Source organism: Parambassis ranga, chromosome 17, assembly GCF_900634625.1.
Source record: "Parambassis ranga chromosome 17, fParRan2.1, whole genome shotgun sequence".
In the NCBI taxonomy this organism is placed as follows: domain Eukaryota; kingdom Metazoa; phylum Chordata; class Actinopteri; family Ambassidae; genus Parambassis; species Parambassis ranga.
Window position 1 is genome coordinate 21321927 of NC_041037.1, and position 13755 is coordinate 21335681.

Genomic DNA, 13755 nt, shown 5'->3' on the forward strand with positions numbered 1-13755 from the left:
TGATCAATAAAATCCAGCTCTGTTTTCCTATCGATCAAGTATTAGCTCTGTACAGATGGACAATGTGGCTCCGCCCACAAACATCTCCTCTCCAGGCGCTGCCATGTTGGAAAAAGACGCCATCTTGGACGCCATCATCGGGAGGTGACGCTCGATTAGCTGCTCATCACAGCGTTACTTCCTCTTCATCAAAGACGTATTAAATATTATAAATAAGTATTGAAAACACTGAGCATCTGAACACAGACCAGTGTGACAAACAACAAGCCAACAACCATAAAGCACCTCTGTGATACTGTGTGTGCTTTGTTGGGTCCATGTCCCATTCACTAACATGGAGCAGGCAGCGTTCATACGAGCCATACTGCAGCCAGCCACCAGGGAGCGATCCGCTTATTTCTGGTCTCACTACTGGGGAGTGATGATGTGAAACATTAGCTGTGTTTTTTGTCTTTTATTACATTAGCTATTTTCTCAGGGCTGGTTATTTCTCTCCATGATGTTAGCTCTCTGTTGGCAGCTGCTTTCTTCCTCTGGACGCTCTACAGCTGCAGTTATCCTTCCCGCTCTCTTTCTGTGACATTAGCTGCATAGTTAGCTGTTTATTTACAGCTCTTGCTGTTAGCTTCAGAGGTAGCAAACTTTGTCTCCAGTTACCTAAAACCTGACACAAGACACCAGGTTTGTCATTTTCCTGAAATCACATTAGCCTCCAGCTGAAAGTCAGGAGTAATCAGATTACTACAGAGCAGCTCGTCACACTGAGATTATATGAGCTCAAAGGTAGACTGCAAACATGTGCGTGGTGTTTGTGATATTTCAGATATACAGACATGTTCTTCAGATCTGTTTGCCCCTGTGGTACTGGAGGTCTTTGGCTCTGGGTGTGGTCCTCCTCAGACTAAATGCTCAGTGCCATCTGTTCTGCAGATTCCATTATGCGAGTAAGAAAAAGACATCTGCACGTCCCAGAGCCCAAATGTTTTCCAGATCTAATTATCCCTTAAATTATCCCTTAAAGGCTACGGAGATGGAGGAGTCATCAGCCTCGTCTCATCCGGAGCTCCTCATCCATCATCTCCAAGACGGCAGCAAGCACCCCATCAGGAGGAGGCCCAGAGGAGGCGATGGCTCCTCTCTCCATTCTGCTGTTTTCAGTGTGAAGGTTTTTTCATGTGTTTGTTTTAAGAGGTGAGAATGTTGATGGCAGCGACAGCTTCGTGCTCCATGATGGTCAGCTCCTCCTGACCCCCGCTGTACATCGCTGTGACTGCAGCTGATCAGACTCGGCTCTGTTGCCCTCTACAAACATACAGGACTGAAAAATCCACCTCCTCGAGTCAGCAGTCCCTCAGATCCCTGAGCCACCGCCCCCTGCTGTGTCCTCTCCCGCCCTTCAAACCCCGCACGTGGGCCGGCATCTTTGCCAGCGATTTGGCTTCAATATGTGTTAAACATTAGAGGATGTACCCTCCGTGCTTCTGCTGATACAGTTATGATCCCTGGTTCCGTGCTAACACGACACCTCCTGTCCAACAGCTCACCTTCCGGTGACCCAGTGAAACACTGACACCTCCACAACAACGTATAATAACTTCTCATAGCAATCGTTTAACGGCAGGAACATCAGCCATCAAGTGTACTGTGAACAAACATCCGTTCATCAAAGCTACAAAGGAAAAGCTGAGGCTAGCTGTGGATCCTAGCAGCTAGCTAAGTGATATATCAGCTCCACAGTTAGTCTTTTTGAGGCTTTAGCTATAGTTTAGCTGTGTATTTACTTTTAATGGTGTTATATTATAAGTGGACACGATAGTGAGCAGCACGGGGGCACCCCAGGGCACAGTACTGTCTCCATTCCTGTTCACATTCTATACATCGGACTTCAGACACCGCTCACAGTCCTGCCACCTGCAGAAGTTCTCGGATGACTCTGCCATTGTGGGCTGTACCAGCAGAGGTCGGGAGGTGGAGTATATGAGTGTGGTGGACAGCTTTGTGGAGTGGTGCGGACAGAACCACCTGCAGCTGAATGTCACAAAGACAAGAGAGCTGGTGGTGGACTTCAGGAAGCACCAGACACTCCCAAACCCGGTTAGCATCAGAGGTACCAATGTGGACATTGTGGACAGCTACAAATACCTGGGTGTCCACATTGACCACAAACTGGACTGGTCCACAAACGCAGAGGCAATATACAGGAAGGGACAGAGTCGCCTGTATCTACTGAGGAGACTCAGGTCCTTTAACATCTGCCAGACCATGCTGCAGATGTTTTACCACTCGGTGGTCTCCAGCGTCATCTTCTGCGCTGTAGTGTGCTGGGGCAGCAGGATGAAGACGGCCGACACCAACAGACTCAACAAGCTCATTAGGAAGGCTGGCTCGGTGCTGGGAGTGGAGCTGGAGTCTGTAGTGGAGGTGACGGAGAGGAGGATGCTGAAGTAACTCCTCAGTATTTGTAACAACACGTCTCACCCCCTGCACGACACCCTGCTGTCCTACAGGAGCACATTCAGCGGTAGACTGAGACTACGAGGAGCAGCACAGAACGCCACAGGAGGTCCTTCCTGCCAGTGGCCATCAGACTGTATAACTCCTCCCCTTTCTGTAGGGAGAAATAATTGTGCTCATACTGTGTACTGTACTTAATAAAGTCTTCTCTTCTCTTCTCTTCTCGTATCAGCTGTGTAGTTCGCTGTCTTTGTACAGGTGTAGCTGTGAGGATAGCTGTGTAAATGGGGCTAGGCTAGCTGTGAAGTTAGCAGTCTGTTGATGCCTTTAAAAAAGTTCGAGTTCTCTGCAACAACAAACAAACACCAGCTCCTTTGAATCAGGGTAATAAAGCAGGTGTTCTTATGCAGCGATTCAAATTCAAATGAGGCCTATTTAATCACTGACCTAATGTCTGCAAACATCCACACTGTGAGTACACAAAGAGCTGGCAGCGGTGTGAAAGGAACTCTGGACTTCCCTGGATCTGTGCTGCACTCTGATGAGTCACATGATGAAGGCTAATTAGCAGAGTTTGTCAGGTCTGGTCAGCACCTTCAGCTCCCTTCAAGCCCTAATGTCTTCTTAATGAAAAGACGTTTTTAAAATTGCTATCAAGACACATTCCAGGCAGCAGGGTGGGCGTGTGCAGTCCGAGCACCGTGCAGAAGGAACAGGTCTGAAACTGACTCCACGATGGCGTCAGCCGGACCCTGAGCTTCAGACGGCCTCAGAGGACGTCACAGATGGACGTCCAGCCAGGCTGTAGTCACAGGTGGACGTCCAGCCAGGCTGTAGTCACAGGTGGATACATTGTGAATGTTTCAGATCTGATGACTCTCATCTCTCTCCAGACCCGACGGAAAAACAACAAAAACCTTCTGCAAACACACAGAGCTGCTTCCACCTCCTCTCCGCCAAAACAGACCATGCGAGCCAGGACCTAACCGCCTGGCACAGCCAATCAGCCGAGGGCTCATGGCCGGCGCTCAGGAAGCTTTAGAGTCTCAGTGGGAGCCTCTGTGGAATCGGAGCGAAGCTCCATTATGGTCCTGAGAGAGCAGGGGGGGGGGGGGGGGGGGGGGGGGGGGGGGGGGGGGGGGGGGGGCAGAGAGAGGTGGGTGGGGGCGAACAAATGGTTCCTGGTGCAAAACAAAGCATGAATAAATGATGAGGGCGTAGCTCACACTGCACTGAGTGCTCCGTCAGCAGCAATCTGATGCTTCACCCACTCACTGCTGCTGTAAAACCCCAAAACTGCCCATCAGAACCCAAACACACCACCTGACCCCGTCCTCCCAGAGACAGAACCCAAACACACCACCTGACCCGTCCTCCCAGAGACAGAACCCAAACACACCACCTGACCCCCTCCTCCCAGAGACAGAACCCAAACACACCACCTGACCCGTCCTCCCAGAGACAGAACCCAAACACACCACCTGACCCCGTCCTCCCAGAGACAGAACCCAAACAGACCACCTGACCCGTCTTCCCAGAGACAGAACCCAAACACACCACCTGACCCCGTCCTCCCAGAGACAGAACCCAAACAGACCACCTGACCCGTCTTCCCAGAGACACGAAGTGGACACACCACCTGACCCGTCTTCCCAGAGACAGAACCCAAACACACCACCTGACCCGTCTTCCCAGAGACAGAACCAAAACACACCACCTGACCCGTCCTCCCAGAGACAGAACCCAAACACACCACCTGACCCCGTCCTCCCAGAGACAGAACCCAAACACACCACCTGACCCGTCCTCCCAGAGACAGAACCCAAACACACCACCTGACCCGTCCTCCCAGAGACAGAACCCAAACACACCACCTGACCCGTCTTCCCAGAGACACGAAGTGGACACACCACCTGACCCGTGCTCCCAGAGACGGGAAGTGGACACATCACCTGGCCCGTCCTCCCAGAGACGGGAAGTGGACACACCACCTGACCCGTCCTCCCAGAGACACGAAGTGGACACACCTTTGTCCCAGGCTGTCAACATGCTGGTTTCTGCTGTAAGGTCTTCAAGAAAACTCTACAAGTCCAGATGCTTTGCTTCAGTCTTCTCTACAGATTATGACCTGGATGACTGAGATTCTTCATCAACATGCTGTAAGGTTGGACATTTTAACAGAGAGGCCTATGAGGAGGGACTCGCTTTGGTCAGCCCTCGGGTGGCCATCTGTGGAACTGCAGTTTTAGGTAGTTAACTTCATAGCAGCACCACAGCGAGGAGCCATACACTACAAAGAGATGCGACAGGCACTACATGGATGTGACCACAGGTGGGCGCAACTGGTCGTGTCAAACACCTGAAAATATGGAGCTCTATGTTTTTATTACCTCCATGAGGTCCCTCCTGGAGACAGCCTGGAGGGGACACAGCTGTGGGACGCCAGGACACAGCAGGCTCAGTGTGGCTGGATTCAAAATTCACGTTTTGGTCTCATTTAAAGTTCATGTGATGTAACTGAAGGCAGCCTCCTGCCTGATGCAACTCCGATGTGAAAAAGAAACTTCTCCCCAACCAGCCTCAAACTCAGGAGGCTTTTAAAGCCGGCCTGGTTAACTACCGCCTGATTCCAACTGCAGACCGCCACTTTTCGAAATGGATTCCAGGGAGAGGACGCCATTAACACCACAGACACACACACACACACACACACTTAAAAGGATGTGGCCAGGATCTAATATTTTGTTTGTCTATAATCATAATTCATGTTAATTCAAGTACTCTAGAAGCCTCTAACCTGTAAATACTCGAAATACAAAAAAGACCCACACACACACAACAGGAAGCAGTGCAGGGAGCTAGAGGTTAGAACATGAGGTCAGGTCTTTGACCTGAAAGAGTGCTGATACAATAAACAAGTCAAAAAGTGAACTCAAACATGTCCACGTGTTTGACCTGAGGATGGCGCTACAAGGCTGATCCGACACAATGAATTCTGAGGTCAAAGCAAACACAATGAATCATGAGATACAAGGCACACAACACACAACACACTAAAATATGACCCGTGAAGGATCCAGGGACTCAGCTATGAAAAAATGGCAGCAGGGCTGTGACGACAACAGAACAACAGCGCACACAGACACACACTCCCACACCAGGAAGTCAGCCCTCTAATGAGCACCAACACACTCCAACTAAAAAACAGCTGCACCCGCTAATTAACTGCAAATTCATTGTCAACACAAACTGTGTCAAGCCCTCCTCCTGAAACACACACACACAGACACACACAGACACACACACACAGGTAGTCCCAGCTGGAGGATGCTAACACGGTTAGCATGGAGCTGGCTGTAATTGCTGGAGACTCTGTGATTGGAGCAGCCAGTTGTCCATCATCGGCTAATGAAGAGGAAGCTGCAGAGTAATGATGCCACAAACAGAGAGACGTGATCTAATCCGCAGCTACGCACCCGAGACTTTAATGAGGTGATAAGTTAGAGTTTTACTGCCGCTCGGCAGGAATAAAACATTCTAATGTTCTGTCTGAGATTTTAGGAGCTTCTGAGACACAAATCAGTTTGTTCTGCAGCAAAGTGACGCCAGGAGGCACCGAGGAGACGCACGAGTCGGCTCAGACAGACCGCCATGATGCAGGCGAACTACAGCTGATCTGAATATTGTCATTCCTGTTTATCTGTTCACATTTCCTGTCAGTGCTTCACACCCGCTGAGTGGACTACTCTGACACTTCCTGCCGGCTCGGAGGCGTTCGAATGCTCCATCAGCAGCTCTTTACCTGCACATTGATTTTCACGGCTGGCTGATGAAGCTCACAGCACAGTCAGACATGGCCGCCGCCTCCTGAAGCGTCTGCTCATCCCAAACACGCCTGACCCATTTTCTACACACACGGCAGCAGCAGCGCCTCGTCTTCCTCCTCCATAACACTTTAAATATGGTCCCAGATATTCACTTATTAGAACCCTGATTTATTTAAAGGAAGTGTCACAAACTCTGAGCGAATTCCTTCAGCAGAATGAAAGAATTCAGAGAAAGAACACACACACACAAGGCCAGGGCTCACACACAAGGCCAGTCACTGCACAATGATGACTACTTCCATCTTGCACTACCTGCACACCAGTACCACCTCACCGATCCATGTGGTACCTGTTACACTGTTCATATCAGGGTCTGTTTGCCATTACAACCACCACTCTGTTCTGTTCTGTTCATTGTGTCTGTAATGTCAGGTCAGTTTATAGCTTTACTCTTAGATTACATTGTTTACCTTGTTTACTTGACCGTATTTTATCTTATTTCATGTTAATTGTACGTAAACGTAAACAAAGTAAACACTGTATACAGCGCCCCCTGTCTGCAGATCTATGTCTAACTTGGTGAGTCAGATGAGGGTGTAAAACACACAGCTCCCGTAGACCATTTGTTACTGTTAGTGTGCCACACACACACACTGAGCGATGACTCCCCTTTGTAAGCTAAATCTGTCCACCAAGCACACACACACACACACACACACACACACTGAGCAGATCTGCTGCTCTCAATCCACCGAGGCTCTGACTCATCCCAGGCTTCACTGGGAGTCGAGGTGGAGGAGAGGGTTGGCCATTGTCTCCAGCCTGTGCAGTTTATCACATCTACCACAAATGATTCTCCTCACCGACACACCGGGCTGCTGGACTCTGTCTGCAGCGTCCACCACCATTTGACAGGACAGCTTTAGACCACACATGGACAGAGGAGAGCTGGATCCAGACCTCATGACCCCCAAAAGAGACAGACGCAGCACAGACAGAGCCACAGACACAGACAGTGTGCGAGCAGGTTATTTTGTGTTACAGGAAGTAGACGCGGCCGGTGGACTGGGTGAAAATCACTGACACGGCAGATTCAGCCCGGACTGAAATTTCAGACGGTAACGATTGTCTCACCCCGACTCCCCCCACTGCTCTGATCCTCCCCCCACCTCCCCCCAACAACTCCTCCCAGACTGACTTAGAGCATGTAGGCCATGCAAACACACACACACACACACAATGACAGCAGGCTGAGGTTTGATGTTCAGCAGCACAGAAAGGGACTGTGGGATTGCAGAGGGGGGGGGGTTCCCTTTACAAAGGCCAGATCTGCTTTCTCCTCCCCGTAAGATCATCCTCCTCAGGGTCCGACTGCTCCACCTGCAGCCATCGATCCGGTCTGTGTGCATGAGTGTGTGTGTGTGTGTATCAGGTATCACATTAACCAGTCAGTGATGGTAGGAGTACTCACCAGTGATCAGTGAGGCTGTGTGTGTGTGTGTGTGTGTGTGTGTACTCACAACCACACATCACAGCAGAATGACTAAAAACTACACTTGAACAATGACGTGATGCCACACAGGCTCAGGGGCCTACGGTGTCTGACAAGAGTCATAAAACGACCAGGAAAGCACGCAGCACAACCACAAAGACACACAAACAAGCAGAGCGCCAACAGACACACAAAAGGACATCAAAAGATTCAACGTGATCTGGGACAGAAACACTTGAATTAGATGCAGAATTAGCAGAAAGAGACAAAAACATAGTTTAAAACAATACTGACATACACATATTGATTAAAAAAAACAAACCAATCAAAAAAGGTGAAAATGTAGCAACACAACATTACAAAAAATATACAAAATGACCACAAGACCTCACAAAGATGCAGAATTACTCTAAAGATGTGGAAAAAAACAGCTAAAAAAAGAAACACATCTCTGGAAAGAGACACACAACACTCGTTAAAATGCAAAATGACCAGAAAAAGACACACAATTACAAAAGGAGACACGCTAAAGGGCCAAACACATGCAAAATGGCCACAAACAGACCACACAGGAAGAACGACTACAACAAGACACATGAGAACCACACACATGCAAACTGACTGTAAAAGCTGAGCAATGACTGAAAGGTTACGCACAGCCGTGATGTTTGTTGGATGAACACCACATAAAGAGCGGCTCTCTGCAGCCCGCTCAGGATGTCAACAAGGCGAGCTATCAGCCAATCAGGGGCAGCATCCCATTCTCTAACGGCTGAGTTGGTGAAATGTTCCTTTAAAAACTAAACTTCACAGAACGTTTTAATGTGATGCTCCATGAACGTCAGCTCAGTCTGCAGGTCAGCATCTGTCGGCCCCTGCAGCCACTAAGCGCCGTCATTCATCCCCCTCTGATGGTATTATGATGCGTGTTTGTGCTGGAAGCACGCCAACACTGAGGGTCAGAGCCCGCTTGTAACATCATCCATCCACACTCGTGTTAATTATCCTGCAAAACCCAAAAGTCCTGCGCCAGGATCATAACAATAAAACTGAGTAATGCCTCCGCTGCGACGGCTGAAACCACTTATTACTGTTTCCCAGCATCCATCGCCATCGCCTCGGAGACAAATGAGCGGAGAAATCATCGTTAGCCACCTGCTAAAGCGCTACAAATCACTGTGAGGGATCACATCTCTGCTCGTTTGCTCGGGTCTGGAAGCAGTTCTCAGTGCAAACAGCTGTCCGACACTTTAATGAGTGTTTTATAATTAAAGCCGAATTAATGTAATAATTTAGAATTTAACAAACAAAAGAGAGAAAACCCCAAACATGTCTGTTTACGGCCTGGATCAACCTGCTGCTCCTCTCTATAAGCCCTCTCCGTCCTCTCTTCACTCCTCTGAGATGAAACTCTTCCTCGTTTTGTCAGCGACTCTCTGAAACCTCCTCCGGGGCTCCATGAACTCCACAAGTCCTGATAATAAAACCCCCTGAGAGGAAGAAGAATCACTGCTGGACAAAATTTCAATCACCTGTGTTATCAGTCAGACTGTCAGCACGTCAGAGGAACGTTTCTCCTGACCTCTGACCTGGAAACATTCAGGCTTAAACCTGTGGATTCAACCCGCTGAATAAACGTCCACATTAAGCAGGCAGCTGCTGCCAGACAGGTTCAGGATTCTGATTGGTCCGCATGAGCTGACAGTTACAATCTGGAGGAGTGGGTGCTCTGCCTCACCATCTCTCTGAAACTTGCAAATACAGAGACCCAAACGGTTCCTGTAGCAGACGTGAACCAGAAACTACATGAAAGCTGTGAGTGCACCTGTGTTTCTGAACCTATGAAGCGCTTCCTGCAGCTCAGCCAGTCCTACCTGAAGCTTTAAGCATCCTGCTGCTCAACCTGATGTAAATGAAACCTGAAGGCATCGATCATCCAGCGGGGGAAGCTGGAGCCTTGTGGCGCCACAAACATCACGCCGCCTGTGTCCTGGACTGACCGGGGCTGACCTCAGAGCCAGTACTGAGAACCAGCTCTGCTCTGGGTGCGAGGCTGAATCTCTGATGAGGCGCGGCTCAAACATGGTAGTGCATCATGTGACCATTCCTGCACAGACTCTGATTTACTCTGATGAACCAAAACATTAGGACGCCCAGATTAATGAGCCGTTACATCAGCTGTGATGCACCGAGGCCAGGGCCAGACCCCCGAGGTGGCTCTGACATGACGGACGACCACAAAGAAGTGCTAATCCAACAAAACCAAACACAAAACCACCAAATAAGGACACACAATCGCTGAAAGGAGACACACAAAGTGACACCAACAACCAGCAGAGCGCTGGAAGGACGACAAAGAAGACAAACCGACTAAAATATACACAATCACAGCTGGAATGACTGAAAAAAAAACAAAATGACTAAACAACATAATGAAAACTAGCACTGTATTTTGAAAAGCTGTGTCCTCCTTGAACCTTCTGACACTCGCTACTCTCTGCAGCTCAAAGACTAATCCAGCCGCTGATTGGCTGTTATAAACCTAGAGTCCTCCTGGGACCGGTCTCAGGCTGCGTTAACACCTTCATTATGTCGGTGACGACCTCCCGATCATAAAGGGCTTTCTGCAGCAGTAAGTGCTTTCTGACAGCTGGTCGTTTTCTGTCCGTCCATCAGGGAGGACGGAGGGTCCCAGCAGAGCAGAGGAACCATCCAGCCAATCACCTTCACCGATTCAGCAGGAAGACAAAAACGATCAAACTGTGAGGCGTATGGTTTTTTAGATTTTGACGTTTGGTGTTGTGGACCCTATGACGGATCAGCACACTGAGGCAGCAGCGGGCTCGGACTCTGACTGGATCTCCAGATTTCCTCCTCATATCAGATGAAGCTCCGGGGTAATGGGTGGCTCTGCCCCCTGCCGAACGAGCGCTGGCAGCAGATAAATGTCATTACGCTAAATGACCACAACCACAGAGTGCATTAGGAAACCGTGCTGCTGGTAAACATCCTCCTCCGCAGAGGGAGGCTCATAATGAGGCTGAATTAAGTGACTCTCTTTGTTTATGTTTGGGTCTGACTCATTAAAAAATCCTGCTTTATCTGCTGACAGTGAACGCCTCCACATGAAACAGTGCAGGTAATGTGAACAGTCAGCAGGACGCTGATGCAGATTGGACGCGGTTATCGAAGGCTTTCTGAGCCTGAGGCCCTCCAACACATCATCTGACTGCTTCACACCCACCGCTGCTGCTAAAACAGCATCAGGACCAGTGAGGGAGGGGGGAGAGAGAGCGCCGCACGGGTACCACAGAGAGCGAGTGAGCGATGGAATTCATACAGACGTGCATTCTGGGAAGCGGCGCTCCTGTCAGGCTCATCTGGATGAGGCCAAGGATCACCACCGAAACTGCTGATGTCGAACATCTCATGTTTCTCTGTTTATCTCTCTCTCTCTCTCTGCTTTCACACACGCACACAGTCGCTCGCCCAACTCTCAGCCTCCACTCTGGATCTGGTTTCACTCTGTGTCGTTATGGAAACCAAAATTTGGATGCTTGAGTCTTGTAATGGCAGCAACAACCACAAGCCTAAAATTCCCTCACAGCGCCGCCTCCAGGGGGCGCACATGCGGAAATGACCGAGGTTTGAAAGAAACAGCATCCAGGGCGCGGCGCGTGATGAGCTGATGCTTTAAGATGTAAAGTGATGATGATGCAGAGCTGGATTGAGAGCTCATGTGAGCACATTTCGCTTTAGAGGAAGGAGACTTTTAACACACACACACACACACACACACACACACACACTGCAGCAACCATGTGTGGATTAACCATGAGTTCAGGTGGACTCTGATGACGTGGCCTCCACCACCCCTCAAAACAACAGTTTAGGATCCTGTGGGTAGACGCATAAATATCAAAGCTTAGGTTCTGAGAGGTCTGGGGTGACAAGTCCCGCCCCCCAAAAACTGGTACCATGTAGCAGTTAGCAAGTTAGCATGTGTGCAGAGGAAACGTAACAAAGCAGAAAAGCCTCTATGAGCCAACAGGCTGAAACACAAACAGAAGTGACAGCACTTCCTCAGCATCCCTGCTGACCTTTGACCTGGAAACAGTCAGAGTTAAACCTGTGGATTCAACCTGCAGCTGCCTGAATTAATGTGTGTTTGCTTCCCTGACAGCACAGCAGAGCCTCCACCTCTTCACGCGTCTTTATCGCGGGCCACCCATCTGCTTCTGCTCTTTAATCCACGTCCCACTCTCCTTCCTATACATGTCACAGTGAAGAGCCTTTGCATCAGAATCTGTGGGTGAGGGCTGACAGTAATACTTCCCTGCTGTCAAAGTGAACCGATGAAGTGCCCTCGAGCAAGTCACTGAGCACCCAGCGAGCAGCGGTGTCAAGCTGCAGCAGCAGAAATGTACAAACAAAACAAACAAAGTGAATGTGTCTCCTCCGCCCGTGCAGTCCCAGAGCTCCACGTTCAAACGCCTCATGAGGTGGATTCAAACCGCCTCAGAAACATCATGTGTTGTGTTGGGGACCAGATTTTAAAAACTGGTTCCAGTTAAGTGTGACCTCATGTGACCCCCTATCACACCTCCTTCTCAGATGAGTTCACACCAAACCAAGCAGCAGCAGTTCTCCCTCCACCTCCTTCTCACATGTCACTTCCTGCTCCGCCACCAGCAGCTCATATGGAGCGGCCATATTGGAAGTTGCATATGTTGTGTTGCAGGAAAAAACGCTGCCAGCAGAGCACGAGACGCGCGGTGAGTCAGGCGCGTGTGATCGCAGAGTGTTTCCTCGAAGTCGAGAGCAGCAAACACAAACTGTCAGGAAGCAGGGGTACAGTGCCCTCAGCTCTGCCTGTCAGGCAGGACACACAGTGAGCCTGCATTAAACCCAAAAACCACCTGATCACATACAACGACACACAACGGCCTGATGCCTCAGCTACACAACCAGCATTTACAACAACAGAGAGGCAGCAAGAATAAACACACACACACACACAAAGGTGTTTTCCTGCCTGCTGGTGTCGAATGTCGATTTGGCAGGTGGACAAAAATCACAGCAGAAAAGTTTCAGACACACAACGTCAGACTTAGGATGGAGGGGTTTCCGGTCAGACACAAACACACACACACACAAACACACTGTCCAATCAGACACAAACACACACACACACACACACACACACACTGTCCAATCAGACACACACACACACACACACACACTGTCCAATCAGACACACACACACACACAAACACACTGTCCAATCAGACACAAACACACACACACACACACACACTGTCCAATCAGACACACACACACACACACACACACACTGTCCAATCAGACACACACACACACACACACACACTGTCCAATCAGAAACACAACACACACACACAACACACACAAAGATAGACAACACAGACACACACAACGGCCCAATCATGTCATGTTTTATGACATCTCAATCATATGTACACTAAACACACACACACACATACATACATACACAACTGTCCAATCAACTCAGCCAACACATCTGAGCACACACACACTTCTGAAACACACACACCTCCAGCTCTGTTATGTAAACTGAGACCTGCTGATCATTTATAGCTTCCACCTCCAACAAACACAGCAGAAAATCACAAACTCCTCACAAAGCAGCTGATCGATCCTCTGACAGGAGCTGCTCAGCTGATCGACAGGAACATCGATTAATCATTAGTAGTTGGAGCTGTCAGGACACCGTCAGCTCAATGTCTTTCAGTTTTGGACATTTCGTTTATTTCCTGATGTTTTAAAGACCCAATGATCAATCACACAGACACACACACACCATCTGCTGCAGCTCCACTTATGTAACTTTGAGTCTTAAAAAAAGTTTGTTGGCGCTCTCAGCCAGCAGGAAACAGTGTGAGGTGTCTTCATTAACACACACACACACACACATTTTAATCA

At 49.2% G+C, this 13755-nt stretch overlaps 1 protein-coding gene across 1 annotated transcript in view; it reads right to left on the reverse strand.

Annotated features, from left to right (window-relative positions):
• kcnq3 (potassium voltage-gated channel, KQT-like subfamily, member 3) overlaps nucleotides 1–13755 on the reverse strand; it is a 47107-nt gene that overhangs the window by 32904 nt on the left and 448 nt on the right. The window lies entirely within an intron of this gene.